This window comes from Callorhinus ursinus, unplaced genomic scaffold (genome assembly GCF_003265705.2).
Source record: "Callorhinus ursinus isolate GAN/ISIS: 27379988/994484 unplaced genomic scaffold, GSC_fseal_2.0 scaffold19, whole genome shotgun sequence".
NCBI lineage: Eukaryota > Metazoa > Chordata > Mammalia > Carnivora > Otariidae > Callorhinus > Callorhinus ursinus.
Window position 1 is genome coordinate 5,991,025 of NW_027397081.1, and position 17,036 is coordinate 6,008,060.

General features: G+C 38.5%; 1 protein-coding gene across 4 annotated transcripts in view; it reads right to left on the minus strand.

The window, feature by feature from the left end:
• The window catches only part of CUNH11orf65 (chromosome unknown C11orf65 homolog), a 69,688-nt gene extending 53,527 nt beyond the window's left edge, over nucleotides 1-16,161 (minus strand). For 3 of the 4 annotated variants that reach the window (XM_073903701.1, XM_025893830.2, XM_025893829.2), the window contains exon 1: nucleotides 16,094-16,161. The gene's annotated coding sequence lies outside the window, so the exon portion shown is untranslated. Of the gene's footprint in view, nucleotides 1-4,142; nucleotides 4,185-16,093 lie in introns of all 4 variants that reach the window. The other variant, XM_073903700.1, reaches the window with a different exon arrangement.
• Nucleotides 16,162-17,036: the final 875 nt, after the last annotated feature.

Here is a 17,036-nt window from a genome sequence, read left to right on the forward strand (position 1 = left end):
CAATCTGAAAAGGAAAGTACAAAAATAATTATATATATATATATTAGCATCAACTAGAATAAAATACTTAGGAATTAATTTCATCAAGTAGGTAGAAATACTTGTACAATGAAAACTACAAAACACTGAATGAAATTAAAGAGACATAAATAAATGAAAGTGCCATTTCATGTTCATAGATTGGAAGACTTAATATTTTTAAGATGTCAATACCACCCAAAGTGATCTATAGATTGAATGCAATCCCTAACAAAATTCCAATGACATTGTTTTGCAGAAATACAAAAGCCCACTTCAAAATTTATGTGGAATCTCTAGACACCCAGAATAGCTAAAATAGAAAAAGAAAGAAGCTGGAGGACTAACACATCCTAATTTCAAAACTTACTATACAGCTAGAGTACTCAAAACGATGTGGCACTGGCATAAAGACAAACACACAGACTAACTGAATAAACATCTCAGAAATAATCCCTTACATATACATACCATAAACCCTTACATATACATTTTGACAGGTGCCAAGACCATTCAATGGGCAAAGAATAATCTTCTCAACAGTGTTGAGAAAATTGGATATCCACATGCAAAAGAATGAAGACTCTTTTCTAGCACCATATACAAAACTGAACTCAAAATGGATTAAATTATTGAATATAAGACCTAAAACCATAAAATGCTTAGAAGAAAAGAGGTCAAAAGTTTTACAACACTGGATTTGGTGATGACTTCTTGGATATACACCAAAAGAATAAGCAACAAAAGTGAAAACAGACAAATGAGACTTCATGAAAAAATAAAATTATATGCATCAATAGACACTAGCAACAAAATAAAAAAACAACTCTCAGAGTAGGAGAAAATATTAACATGTATCTGATAAGGGTTTAACATCCAGAATAGAGAACTCCCTAAACCCAACAAAAACCAAACCTGATTTTAAAAATGGACAATATATTTCTCCAAATAAGATATACAAACAACCAATAATCACACAAAAACATGCTCTACATCACTAATCATTAGGGAAATGCACATGAAAACTATAATGAGATACCACCTCATACTCATTAGGATGGTTACTATCAAAAAAACAGAAAATAAGAAATGTTGGCAAAGATGTGGAGCAATTGGCACTTTTGTGCACTGTTGGTAAGAATATAAAATGGTAAAACCACTATGGAAATACGGCAATTCCTAAAAACCTAAAAATAAAAATACCATATGATTTAGCAATTTCATTTCTAGGTGTATATGAAAAAGAAGTGAAAGTAGGATCTCAAAGAGAAATTTGTATACCCAAGTTCATAGCAGCATTATTCCCAATAGCTAAACATAAGAACAACCCAAGTGTCCACTAATGGATGAATAAACAAAATGTTATATATACATACAATATAATATTATTTAGCTATTAAAAGAATGGAAATCTGACACACACTATAACATGGATAAACCTTGAGGATATTATGCTAATTGAAATAAGCCAGTCATAAAAAGACAAATACTGTATGATTTTACCTATATGAGATACTTACAGAAGTCAAAATCATAGACACAAAGTAGAATGGTGGTTGTCAGTGGCATTGTGGGGGTACAGGTTGATTATGGTTTAATGGGTATGGGTTTCAGTTCTACAAGATGAAAAGAGTTATGGAGGTTGATGGTGGTGATGGCTGCACAACATTATGAAGGTGAACTGTACGCTCACAAATGGTTAAGATGGTTAATATTGCTTTTTGCATATTTTACCACACATAAAAAATTTGTAGTAAGCTCAATTCTTTCTTATATTGCTTAAGCATTTATTATCCTAAAAAAGGATGTCATTCAAAATTGAATGACTGATTAGTCAAATAATGAAACTGTTCCAATATTGCTCCAGTGTTATCAGAAAAATGTACTGCAAGAATTGTTTCTCTAGGTTATGTAAGTTGTGTACAACAATTCTATTTGTTGTCCGTATACGTAAGGAAATACAAGCTATAGATAAGCTTTATAAGTAACCCACTCTTTTTGATAGTTTTTTTACACGGAACCATAGAATGAAGACTACTGAACTGAGAGACTGCCCATGTGGTTTAGTTTTACTTCATACTGATACTTAATGTAACCTTAGACAAATAGCTCAACATCTTTAGGCTTCGGTTTCATCAGCTGTAAAATAAAAGCACTGCAATAAATTAACTCCAAAGGCGCTTTCAGTGTCCCAATTCTGTGAGGTTACATTATAAAGGACACAATGCTCCAATAGTTAAATAAAAAGGAAAAAAAAAAGGGTCCTGCACTGAACACAGGGAGAAACATGGGTTTTACTTAATCTCTGTTACTAATACTTCACAGTATATTGTTATCCATTACATTTATAACAGCAATACGGTTCTGAGATGCTTTATCATAGTCCAAACTAAGTGAATAAATTCTGCCCAAAATTTTAAAATCCTGAACTGTTGCTCGTAAAATGTGAAATTTATAAGGATTTATAAATTCCCAATCCCTTAAGTATTTAAATATATAACAGACATTAACTAATACACGCATTGTATTTAGAGAGACAAAGACCAAAGAGAAAAATTCTCTACCAGATATGCCATTTATAGGAAAAATTAAAGAAAAAAAATTTTCTTTGTTATTTTCTCTTATTTTCAAGCTTAAAACTAAAGACGGAGTGCCTGGCTGGCTCAGTCGTTAAGCGTCTGCCTTTGGCTCAGGTCACGATCCTGGGATCGAGTCCCGTATTGGGCTCCCTGCTCAGCGGGAAGCCTGCTTCTCCCTCTCCCAACTCCCCCTGCTGTGTTCCCTCTCTCGCTATGTCTCTGTCAAATAAATAAAATCTTAAAAAAAAAAAAACCTAAAAAATAAAAAAACAAAAACAAAACTAGAGATGTTTTCTTCCTGACTGTATATATTGTTGAGTTTTAAAAAAATTGATATTTTTAACAATAGGGAGAAGGTGCTCTATGAAAAACAATGTATGATTTTTTTCTTTCTCTTCAAATAGTTTTAATACTATAGGAGGCATGGGGATAGAGGTTAAGTCTGTGGGTCTAAAGTGAGATACATGGGGGTTTAAATTTTTTTTTTTTTTTAAGATTTTATTTACTTGAGAGACAGCGAGAGAGAGAAAGTACAAGAGCTGGGAGAGTCAGGGCGCCTGGGTGGCTCAGTTGGTTAAGCAACTGCCTTCGGCTCAGGTCATGATCCTGGAGTCCCGGAATCGAGTCCCACATTGGGCTCCCTGCTCAGCAGGGAGTCTGCTTCTCCCTCTGACCCTCTTCCCTCTCGTGCTCTCTGTCTCTCATTCTCTCTCAAATAAATAAATAAAATCTTTAAAAAAAAAAAAAGAGCAGGGAGAGTCAGAGGGAGAAGCAGACACCCCGCTGAGTTGGGGAGACCAATGCGGGGCTCATGACCTGAGCAGAAGGCAGACACTTAACCACTGAGCCACCCAGGCGCTCCATGGGGGTTTAAATATTAAAAAAAATTCTACCTCCTACTTAGCTGGGTGATCTTGAGTAAGTTATTTAACTTACTTCAACTTCAGTTCCTCATCTGTGAAATATGGGGACTCATACATAGTACCTATCTCATAGAATTAGGAGGATTAAATTAGGTAATACAGGTGAAGCATCGAGTACTGTAACTACTCAATGCAATGTATCTTTTATTATAATACAAACTATTTTTAAAAATAGGAACTATCCATGTACACTGTTCTGGTTTAAAAAGTGATGTAACAACATTTTAAGCAATTCATTATCACAATTTACAGATAACTATTAGCACAAATTATAGTAAGGAATATTTGGGGCTTACAATGTTTGCTAATCTGTGTCAAAGGATAGTATTTTGAGATACACTCTTCTTAGCCAGAAGGTGGAGAAGAAATGAAGTATAGTTTATCAGTGTATTTCAGGACACTTAAGGGAAAAAAAAGTTTTCTTTTTGAATAGTGTGATAATCAGCTTTAATAATTTTTAAGGATACTGTCCCTATTTCTATCATTAAGAGAAATAAATACAGATGATAACTTTGCCATCTGTGATTTATCGTCATTTTAAAAAATCATACAAAAATTTCAACTTTGAAACGTGAGAAAAAAATAGAAAAATAATTATACTGAATTTTGAAACAGTGGTCACCTTGATTCATTACTCATGTTTTCCTGTCCATGTTCTTTTTCACTGGTCAAAATACAGAATACAGATATTTGGTTATTCACAAATAAACATAGAATTAGGGCAATATTTAAAAGGCATTAGAAGAATGTGTAAATATCATTCCTTATTTAATATCTTCTTACTGTTTAAAATCCAAAATTATTTATACTACTGTCTAGATTTAGTTACTTTAAAAGTTATATAAATGACACACATACATTCTTATAGTAAAAGTTTCAAATATAGAATAGAGTAAAAGTTAAAATCCTCCATCTCCATTTCTTCTAGACCAGTCCTCTCTTCAAAGGTTAACTTTATCCATTAGTAGATGTGTGACTCTTCCAGATCTTTTCTATTTAAAATTTAAATGTATATATATGTATACATGTACACCCATATATACATATGTACACACACACACACACACACACACTACACACAGGTTTGTTTTCATCAGTGTGATGAAACTATACATATTTTCTGCTTTCTTTACTTAACAGTATGTGTTGGAAGACTTTTCCATGTTAATGCATATTTCCTCACTCTTTATAGTTGCACAGTGTTCCTGGATACACCATAATTTATTTACTCTTTAGTACTGAACAGTATTGAATAGATTGTTTCTATTTTTTGCTGTTACAATTACAAAATGACTATTCTTATACATATATTTGGGTACATGTACAACCATTTTTGTTGGATAGGAATAAAAAGGAGGTTTTATTCCCATCTACTCTTTCATACTGTGTGGTTTTGGTTTTATGATGTACATGTAGTTCAAATATATACAACTGCATTTAAAGAAGGAAGTGGGGGTGCTCCTGGGTGGCTCAGTTGGTTAAGCATCCAACTCTTGGTTTTGGCTCAGGTCATGATTACAGGGTTGTGAGATGGAGCCCCGAGTTGGGCTCTACTGCTCAGAGGGGAGTCTGCTTGAGATACTCTCTCTCCCTGCCCCTCTGCCTCTCCTCCTGCTAACAAATAATCTTAAAAAAATAAATAAAAGGAATGGAGTATGCACATTAAAATTTTGATACTGCCATCCTCTCCTCAAAAACACTGATCAATTTACATGTATAAACATGTATAAACTATGAGTGCTTCACTTCTAGGTTTTACAAAAATGAAAAACTAAACATAAATCAGACATAAGGACTATTGTGGATCTATTAATAATCTCTCCGGTAATTAAACTGTGATAATCTGTTATCAATGCTCAGTGATTTAAGGTATAAAGTGACATATGTGGGTATGTGCACACGTGTGTATAACTATGTATGTATGAGTTTGAATGTTAACAGTGGTGATAGAATTAAGAAAGAATTTTAAATGGTTATTTTGCTTACTTCTACAATGAACATATATTACTTGAATAATAAGAAGAGTTTTTAAAAAAATTAGTTGGTCATCAGCAGGACAACTCATTGCAGGCTTGACCCAAAAGGGGTCAGGGTGGATCTTCTGCAGGTGGATCTCTAAGAGCTGTGCTACTGTGAGTGTGGCTCACAGACCTATGCCAGTCTGAATTGGCATGTTACCAGATGAAATAAAGAAACTGAGAGTAGTCAGAAAGTCTTGCAGCAATTTGACACTGCTGTGGTACACAAACACACCATCAGTGGGATTCTAGTTTGTATGGTACATCTCTGTTATTTGCTTTCCTTTCTCTAGTAAGTCACTTTTACGTTATTAAAGTAATGGCCCACATATTGAAAACAAATTTTTAAAAGCTTCCTCACCACTGAAATTTGCTCTAAAGTTTAGTCTTAGGATCAGGCCCAGGAGTTACATTCAGCTGATTTTGTGCTTAACACTCTAGAAACTGGCATCTGTAACAACAATAGATGATACCCCTGTACATATACCAGACACCAATTGTGAGGATCTTAATCTTGCTTGAGTTCTTACTCTGACTTCAGTCTCCTTGTTTGGATGGGGTTTAGTAGGGTGGGTGCTGGTAATGAGAGGCAGACTTTAACATTTCATTAATATCATACAGCAATTAAAAACTGTTTTGAATAAATACTTATTGAAGAGAAGGCTGAACATTTTCCATATTATATTAATTTATTATTGTTTTGAGCACAAAGCTGAATGAAATGGAGGAAGCCATTCACATACCTGAAGAACTTTGTAGGCAGATAGAAGAGCAAAAGTGAAGACACAGAAATAGGAGCCTGGAACAGGAAGAAGGCCAGTGTGACTATAGCCAAAGAGAAGAGGTAGGAGATCAAAGTAGAGAGGTAGTGGTATCACAGATCCCACAGGACCTTCCATTTGAAAAGTGAGAACTTTAAGTGTGATGGGTAGCTATTGGATGGTTATACCAGAGCAATAACATGACCTCACTTGTGTTTTTTTAAGTATCATTCTGAAGGGGGGCAAAAGGAAACAAAAAAACTAAGCTTGCTCTGGCTCATCCATGAATAATTATGCAATCATACTATGTATATATTAGTATTAACTCTACCAATATGTGTTACAATAGTAATACCCTGTAATTACATACTCTATGATAATATCACCCGTGATGATATCAATTTGGATGTAACATGATTGCTGACTAGCTCCTGTCTCCAAAGTAGACTGACCCTGGATATTTAGTTACTTTGGATTAAATCAATGTTATATTGTATGCAATTAAATTTCTGAATCCTACTTAGTATTATGGCAGGATTTCTCTGTTGTTTTAATTAGGAAGATGAGGGGAGAGGATGAGTGTGTGTAAGTATATATGTTGTGGCACTTTGGTGTAAGAGGTTTGTATTATAGAAAATTATCAGATAATAACTACATCTAAAACAAATCAAGAATAGAATAATATGTTATTTAAAATATGGAGAAAATACTTGATGTTTAAAGAAAAAGATATTTCTGTGTAGCCAGAAAACTGGCTGGCTCAGTTGGTAGAGCATGCACCGTTTAATCTCAGGATTATGAGTTCGAGCCCTACATGGATTGCGGAGCCTACTTGAAATTAAAACTAAGATAACATAAAATAAAATATGGAGTTAAAAACCTAAAGAACTACATGTGCAATAAAGAAGATAAAACAGAACGGTGGGATAAAGAACAATCAGGGCTATGTTAGCACAAGTAGTCAGCAAAGGCCTCTCTACTGAGGAGACGTTGATTTTCATGATGCAAAGAAGCAACTACAGGAAAATTGTAGACGAGAGTTCTAGGCACAGGGAATAGAAGATAAAAACACTCTGAGATAAGGAGGTTGGTGTGTTCAAGTGGCTGAAAGAAGGAAAGCAGTGTTGTTGGAACTTAGAGAAGAGGCAGAAGTATGGGGAAAAGGTCAAAGAGGTAGGCAGGCACTGTACTATAATTATATGGGAAATGACTACAAACTTCTGGTTTGGATGGTGCAGCACAGCTGGCTTGTATTAGCTGAGTGGAACCAAAATTTAAATTTTCAAGAATTTTATAAGCTAGTTTTTAAACACAGTGATTACTAAAAAATATTTAAGCTTACAAATAAATAAAATAAAGGTAACAAACACTAAAAATTTATCACCTACTATTTATCATACTATTATAGGGGATCATAATGTACCACCTTAAAATATGCCAGTTTGGCATAAGGATTATTTTGAGCTAAAGGCAATCTAGAAAGAACAAATGCATGAAAAGCTCTCTACCCTCCCCATCTGCCTAAAAGTGAGACACAAATTCCCCTTTGTTGTCTCTCTCCTTTACTGTACCAACAGGAGAAAAATAAGCATTATCACCAGAGATAAGAAGTCAGCACTGAGATGGGTCTTTACAAACAAACCTTACTAAAATAACCCTTACCTTTAATAATTTCCCTATTTACCTTCCCAGAATTTACCACCTCTAGAAGTCCAAAATCCTTTCCTTTGTCTTGTCACTTCATACATTTATCACCCTTTGGTAAAATGGTATATAAAACCCTGAGTCTAACCTCCTCTTTGGGTTTTAAATTCCTTTTCTTTCTCTTTTTTTAAAGATTTTATTAATTTTGAGAGAGAGAGCATAAGCGAGCACAGGGGCAAGGGGTGGTGCCAGAGGTAGAGGGAGAATGTCAAGAAGATTCCCTGCTGAGCCCAACACGGGGCTCCATCTCATGACCTTGAGAACATGACCTGAGCGGAAATCAAGAGTCAGACGTTCAACTGAATGAGCCACCCAGGCACCCCTGGGATTTTAATTCCTTTTCGTGAGACCCCCATGTGCATGTAAAATTGAAATATTAACATCAAACACCATTTGTTTACCATTTCTCTGGTTAGTCAGTCTTTTGTGAGTTTAATTTGTGGGTCCCAATTATAAACCTAAGATAGTAGAGAAAAAGTTTTTTCCTTCCCTACATTTTATTACTATTTATTTCTTGAGGTTATTTATGTTCATTGCAGTGCCATCGCTGATAATTGTGGCTGGATTCTTTGTTGTGGAAGCTGTCCCGTATATGGCAGGATGTTTAGCAAAATCCCTGGACCCTATCCACTAGATGCCAGTAGCACAACTGTGACAAGCAAAAATGTCCTCAGACATTGCCAAATGTCCCCTGGGGAGCAAGATCACCTGTGGTTGAGAACTACTAGCCTCCATGTGCTACCTACTGGTATCTGCATGGTGGAAATAATATATTATGGTGCACTAGGGCACATTTCTTCCCAATACTGGAGGTCACTTTGGTATCTTGAAATTCCCCAAGGCCAGGGTATTTTCATCTCAAAAATCGACAAACAGTACAAATCAGGTCTTGATTTACTGTTTTGCTGGTTGTCTAGACTGAAGAAAGTGATGGTGAAAATATTAACGGACACTACATTTATACACATGCCGTGTATATTACCATTACATTACGGGAAGCACAAAATCCTGACACAGTATCTTTCAGTATTCAACATTAACCTGATTCAGAAACAAGTCTCTCACATCACTGAGGAATGATGATATTCTGCATATTTCAAGAAAGAGAACGTGCTCAGTTGTGTCAAATGCACAAGGAGGGTCAAGTAAATTGAGAATAAAGAACTAGATTTGGCCAGATAAAGTCACTGGTAACCTTATTAAGTACTGTTTCCAGCAGAGTAGCAAGGAAGAAAGCCTGGCATGGGTTAAGAAGAAGGCAAAGTCGAGACAGTAAGTACAGTAACACCTGCTTAGAAGCAGAGTTACAGAGCAACAGCTGGTGGGCAAGAACGGACTCCAGGGGTGTTTTTTTTAAATATGAGAAACATTAAAGCATATTAAGATGTTGTTAGGTATGATCCCATAGTGAGGGAGAAAATAAAGGTGCCTGAGAGGCATTAATTGAAGGGTGGAAGTCTTTTGAGTAGGTTTAAGAGAACACAGTCCAGAGAAGAGAGCGGGTAGGGACAGTTGGTGGCATAAATGAGCAGCGACACCAGTTTCACAGGGTTATTATGAGGCTCTAAATTAACCAACGTGAAAACACTGCTTCATTTGTAAGATCCTAAAAAGTACCATTGAACCACTGCTCAAGTAATGAAGGAATTTACTACATCCAGGTTCCACTTGCAGATTCAGAAATGGAAGATTTTTTTTATCTATCTCAAACCAATAATTTTTATTTTAATAGATTATGGCTCCGCTGATCTTTTATCTTCATAAGAAAAAGCCCCCAAGGTAAGTCTTTGAATTCTCAGTACCACTTACTTTAAAAGCTGGGAAAGAGTGGGCTAGTCTGTGTCCAGAAGGGAAAAGGGGATGCATGTTGGGGGGCAGTCTAAAGAGTGAACCGAGGACTCAGAAAAGATGGCGGAGGAGTAGGGGACCCTATTCCAACTGGTCCCCTGAATTGAGCTGGATATCTACCAGACCACTCTGAACACCCACAAAATCAGCCTGAGATGTAAGAAGATAGATCTGGATCTCTACAAACAGAATATCACAGGTGGTTGGTTTCGAGGTATGAAGCAGGCAGCTGTGATTGCGCAGGCACATATTGGAAGATAAACAGAAGGGGGAGCCAGCCATTGGGATCCTACACTGCTGGTGAGCAAAAGCCTCCTGCGCTGGGGATGGGGCACAGACTCGCAGACCGATAGCAGTGGGGAAAGGACTTTAGGGAAGCCCCTCGGGGCCGGAAACCCGGAGTGGCGGGGCCATGCATGTGAACTGGGGACGGCTGGGGGTTTTAGAAGCACAAAGGGCAGAGACGTGCCTCAACGTGGAGCCGAGGACTGGGAGCGCTGTTGAGGGGTGCACAACCCAGGACACTGCAGTTTATAGCAGCACAGATAGAGACGCAGATACTGTGGCCTGGAGAACTCACTGAAGAACAGACTGCGATCTCTGTTCTGAGGCAGAGGGTTGGAAATGGTCTCTTCTGCTCTGACTCTCGGAAGAGACGTGGAAAGCTACAAGGTAAAGCTGCCAGAGAACAAAAGCCCAAAAAAACCAGTTTTCACTGAGCCCATCCCCCCCCCAGAGGCTGACAACCCTAAGGTCCCTACAAAACAGGTGCATCTTGCTTGGGTAGTGCTCAATAATTTGGACTCTATACATTCCTTCAACCACCCCTCAACAGAATGACTAGGAGGAGGAACCCCCAAAATAGGAAAGAATCAGAGACTGTGACTTCTGCCACAGATTTACAGATGGATACAGATATAATCAAGATGTAGGAAATGGACTTCACGGTAACAGTTATGAAGATGATGGCTACAATGGAGAAATCGATTAATGGCAACATAGAGTCTCTAAGGGCAGAAATGAAAGCTAAACTGGCAGAACTTAAAAATGCTATCAATGAGATCCCATCTAATCTAGGTACTCTAACAGCTAAGGTAAGTGAGGCAAAAGAACGAATTAGTGATCTAGAAAAAAATCAATAGAAAGGAAGGAAAAAGAGGAGGCCTGGGAAAAACAGCTAAAAATCCATGGAAACAGAATTAGAGAAATAAGTGACTCCATGAAATGTTCCAATGTCAGAATTATTGGGATCCCTGAGGGGGTGGAGAGAGAGAGGACGAGAAGATATATCTGAGCAAATTGTAGCTGAGGACTTCCCTAATCTGGGGAATGAAACAAACATTCGTGTCCTAGAGGCAGAGAGGACCCCTCCCAAGACCAAGGAAAACAGGCCAACACCCAGCACGTATTAGTAAAACTCACAAATCTTAGAACCAAGGAAACCATCTTAAGGGCAGTTAGGGGGAAGAGATTCCTTATGAACAGAGGGAGGAACATCAGAATAACGTCAGACCTATCCACAGAGACCTGGCAAGCCAGAAAGGGCTGGCAAGACATATTGAGGGTACCAAACGAGAAGAACATGCAGCCAAGAATACTTTATCCAGCAAGGCTGTCATTTAGAATGGATGGAGAGATGCAGAGCTTCCAGGACCGGCAGAAACTGAAAGAATATGTGACCACTAAGCTGGGCCTGCAAGATATATTAAGGGGAGGGGTTCTACAAAAGGAGAAAGACCCCAAGAGTGATATAGAACAGAAATTCACAGAGACAATCTATAGAAACAAGGACTTCTCAGGCAACATGATGACAATAAATTCATATCTTTCAATAATCACTCTCAATGTGAACAGCCTAAATGCTCCCATAAAATGGCACAGGGTTGCAGATTGAATAAAAAGACAGGACCCATCCATATGTTGTCTACAAGAGACTCATTTTGAACCTAAAGATACATCTAGACTGAAAATGAAGGGATGGAGATCCATCTTCCATGCCAATGGACCTCAAAAGAAAGTTGGGATAGCAATTCTTATATCAGACAAATAAGATTTTAAGCTAAAGACTGTAGTTAGAGACACAGAAGGACACTATATCATTCTTAAAGGGTCTATCCAACCAGAGGATCTACAATTGTAAATATCTATGCCCCCAACATGGGAGCATCCAAATACATAAGCCAGCTGTTAACCAAAATAGTCATGTTAATGATAATACATTAATTGTAGGAGACCTCAATGCTCCACTCTCAGCAATAGACAGATCATCTAAGCAGAAAATCAACAAAGAAACAAGAGCTTTGAATGACACACTGGACCAGATGGACCTCACAGATATATACAGAACACTCCACCCTAAAACAACAGAATACTCATTCTTCTCGAGCTCACATGGAACTTTCTCCAGAATAGACCACATAATTCGCCACAAATCAGATCTCAACCGATACCAAAAGACTGAGATTCTCAGACCATAATGCTTTAAAACTGGAACTCAATCACAAGAAAAAATTTGGAAGAAATTCAAACACTTGGAAGCTAAAGACCACTCTGCTCAAGAATGTTTGGGGCAATCAGGAAATCCAAGAACTTAAACAATTCATGGAAACCAATGAGAACGAAAACACATCGGTCCAAAACCTATGCAAGGTCCTAAGGGGGAAATACATAGCCATCCAAGCCTCACTGAAAAAGAATAGAAAAATCCCGCATTCACCAACTAACTTTACACCTTAAAGAACTGGAGAAAAAGCAACAAACGATGCCTAAGCCATGCATTAGAAGAGAAATAAGATCAGAACAGAGATCAGTGAATTAGAAACCAGAAACACAGTAGATCAGATCAACGGAACTAGAAGCTGGTTCTTTGAAAGAATTAGTAAGATCGAAAAACCACTGGCCAGAGTTATACAAAAGAAAAGAGAAAGGACCCAAATTAATAAAAATATGAATGAAAGGGGAGAGATCATAACTAACACCAAGGAAATAGAAACAATTATTGGAAATTATTATCAACAACTATATGAATAGGCCAATAACCAGTAACGAGATTGAAGCAGTGATCAAAAACCTCCCAGAAAACAAGAGTCCAGGGCCTGATGGATTCCCTGGGGAATTCTACCAAACATTCAAAGAAGAAATAACACCTATTCTCCTGAAGCTGTTTCAAAAAATAGAAACAAAAGGAAATCTTCCAGACTCATTCTATGAGGCCAGCATTACCTTAATCCCCAAACCAGGCAAAGACCCCATCAAAAAGGAGAATTTCAGACCAATCGCCCTGATGAATATGGATTCCAAAATCCTCAACAAAATCCTAATAGGATCCAACAATACATTAAAAGGATCATCCACCACGACCAAGTGGGATTTATCCCCTGGCTGTGAGGGTGGTTCAACATTCGCAAATCAATCAATGTGATAGAACACATTAATAAGAGGAGAAAGAAGAACCATATGGTCCTCTCAATTGATGCAGAGAAAGCATTTGACAAAATACAGCATCCTTTCCTGATTAAAGCTCTTCAGAGTATAGGGATAGAGGGAACATGTCCTCAAGTTCATAAAATACATCTATGAAAAACCCAAAGCAAATATCATCCTCAATAGGGAAAAGCTGAGAGCCTTTCCCTTAAGATCAGGAACACGTCAAGGATGCCCACTCTCACCACTATTGTTCAACATAGTACTAGAAGTCCTGGCAACAGCAATCAGACAACAAAAAGAAATAAAAGGTATTCAAATTGGCAAAGAAGAAGTCAAACTCTCTCTCTTTGCAGATGATAAACGTGGAAAACCCAAGAGACTCCACCCCCAAATTACTAGAACTCATACAGCAATTCAGTAATGTGGCAGGATACAAAATCAATGCACAGAAATCAGTTGCTTTCTTATACACTAACAATGCAACTGTAGAATGAGAAATTAGAGAAATGATTCCATTTACAATAGCACCAAAAACCATAAGATACCTCAGAATAAACCTAACCAAAGAGGTAAAGTATCTATACTCTAGGGACTACAGAACACTCATGAAAGAAATTGAAGAAGACACAAAAAGATGGAAAAACATTCCATGCTCATGGATGGGAAGAATAAACATTGTTAAAATGTCTATGCTGCCCAGAGCAATCTATACCTTCAATGCCATCCCGATCAAAATTCCAATGACATTTTTCAAAGTGCTGGAACAAACAATCCTAAAATTTGTATGGAATCAGAAAAGACCCCGAATCGCCAAGGAAATGTTGAAAAAGAAAAACAAAGCTGGGGGCATCACGTTGCCCTATTTCAAGCTATATTACAAAGCAGTGATCACCGAGACCGCATGGTACTGGCACAAAAACAGACATATAGACCAATGGAACAGAATAGAGAACCCAGATACGGACCCTCAACTCTATGGTCAAATAATCTTCAACAAAGTGGGAAAAAATATGCAATGGAAAAAAGACAGTCTCTTCAATAAATGGTGCTGGGAAAATTGGACAGCTATATACAGAAGAATGAAACGCGACCATTCTCTAACACCCTACACAAAGATAAACTCAAAATGGATGAAAGACCTCAATGTGAGATAGGAATTCATCAAAATCCTAGAGGAGAACATAGACAGTAACCTTTGCAAATGACACTGCCGATAAAGGGCTGATATTCAAGATCTATAAAGAACTTCTCAAACTCAACACCCAAAAAAACAAATGATCAAGTCACAAAACAGGCAGAAGACATGAACACTTTTATAAAGAAGACATACAAATGGCTAATAGACACATGACAAAATGTTCATCATCGTTAGCCATCAGGGAAATTCAAATCAAAACCACACTGAGATACCACCTTACACCAGTTAGAATGGCAAAAATTGGCAAGGCAAGAAACAAATGTTGGAGAGGTTGTGGAGAAAGGGGAACCCTCTTACACTGTTGGTGGGAGTGCAAGTTGGTACAGCCACTTCGGAAAACAGTGTGGAGGTGCCTCAAAAATTTGAAAATACAACTACCCTATGACCCAGCGATTGCACTCCTATTTACCCCAAAGACACAGATGTAGTGAAAAGAAGGGCCATATGCGCCCCAATGTTCACAGCAGCAATGTCCGCAATAGCCCAACTGTGGAAAGAGCCGAGATGCCCTTCAACAGATGAATGGATAAAGAAGATGTGGTCCATATACACAATGGAATATGACTCAGCCATCAGAAAGGATGAATACCCAACTTTTGCATCGACATGGACGGGACTGGAGGAGATGATGCTAAGTGAAATAAGTCAAGCAGAGAAAGTCAATGATCATATGGTTTCACTTCTTTGTGGAACATAAGGAACAGCAAGGAAGACATTAGGAGAAGGAAGGGAAAAATGAAGGGGGGGAATCGGAGGGGGAGACGAACCATGAGAGAGGATGGACTCTGAGAAACAAACTGAGGGTTCTAGAGGGGAGGGGGGTGGGGGATGGGTTAGCCTGGTGATGGGTATTAAAGAGGGCACGTTCTGCGTGGAGCGCTGGGTGTTATGCACAAACAATGGATCGCAGATCACTACATCAAAAACTAATGTACTGTATGGTGACTAACATAACATAATAAAATTAAATTAAAAAAATAAAAATAAAAGCTGGGAAAGAGTATTAAAGCTAATTTGCTGGGATCGGAACCTACACTTCCTCCTTTCTTTTAGTAAATACATCAGTGTGTTTTGTGACGTTTTTCATCAGTTTTGTGATTTCGCTCTTCCTTTTTTCCTTGTAGTCCTTTATACCAGGGCTGAGGAGGGCAAACCACACTAACATACTGCTGAGGAACGCTTTTCCCTTTTCCAGCTCCAAATAACGCAATGAAAGGACAGAAAACCGTGTCATGAGTCGAACCCAGAAAAAAAAAAAAAAGGTGAGGTGGGTTAAAAAGTTATTTCGCCCTCGGCCTCAAGGGGGAGAAACCAAGTCTCTGCGGAGGTGCGCGGAGCGGGGACCGGGACGTGGCAGGACCAACAGGGAGCGCGTCCAGCCACAGCGGCGGCTGGGAGGGGTGCCAGTCGTGGGCAGGGCTGGAAACCAGGAGCGGGAGGCCGCTGGGGGGAGGGCTTCAGGGACACCAGACGTTCCTAAGGGGTGCGCTGGGGAGCGGAACTCAAGGGCAGGGGGCCTTCAGGGCGCTGGAGAAGGACGGGCTCAGACCAGGCGCCACAAAGGCGAGCGGAACTGCTGTGGGACTGGCAGAGAGGGAGGGGACACCGTCCCCTTCACCTGTCAATCGCGGCGGGCCCGGGCTCTGCTGGACTCCTCGGTTACACGGCAGACGGAAACGACGCGACTCCACTTCCGTTCTGACCCGCCTCGAGGCCCCGCCCCTAGCCCCGCCTCCCTTAGCGCCGCCCCCTAGGCCCTGCCCTTTCCTCCACCCACACCTCGGTCTCCAGGGGATCCCAAACGGAAAAAAATGTTATAGCTGAACCTGTGAGCTCACACTGCGATTATTAATGGCTTTGAGGCAAAGGATTTCGAAAGGGAAACCAAAGTGAACTTCTGCGAATTGGGGCTAAACTTATTACAAAGTCTGGTCACTTCCACCAATGACTTTGAAGATGTGGGAGAAACACGCAAAGTCTTTCATATTTAAGTAATTTATTCATTTGTAAATAAGAAAACGGATCCTTTTAGTGATTTGGCATCTAGTGCTCAGGATGAAAGAATGAGTGACAGGTGATTGGAGTCCAGTGCTATTTCTAAATTTAAGCTCTTTAGCTGGTAAAGCCTAAACCAGTCTTATTTTACTTTTTTAAATTGAGGTATAATTGACATGTACCATACATTAGTTTCAGGTGTACAACATGATTTGGTACTTGTTTATATTGCTAAATGATCACTACAATAAGTGTAGTTAACCTCTGTCACCATAGGTAGTTACAGCAAAACCAGTATAATGGTGACCTGAACCAGCTAAGACACTGTACTTTGTGTATTTTCACCTGACATAAGAGAAAATAATGGTGTCAAGCCCAATTTTCTTTCCTCATAATATTAGATTTCTATGTACTAGGGACTGAGTGGTAGTGATAGAAGTTTTGGTTCATTTATTCATGAAGACACAATAAAATTAAAATTAGACCAACACAGTTACAGAAATACCAGGGCTATAGGTGGTTACAATCTTTCTTATTTTTCTAAAGATTATTTATTTGAGAGAGAG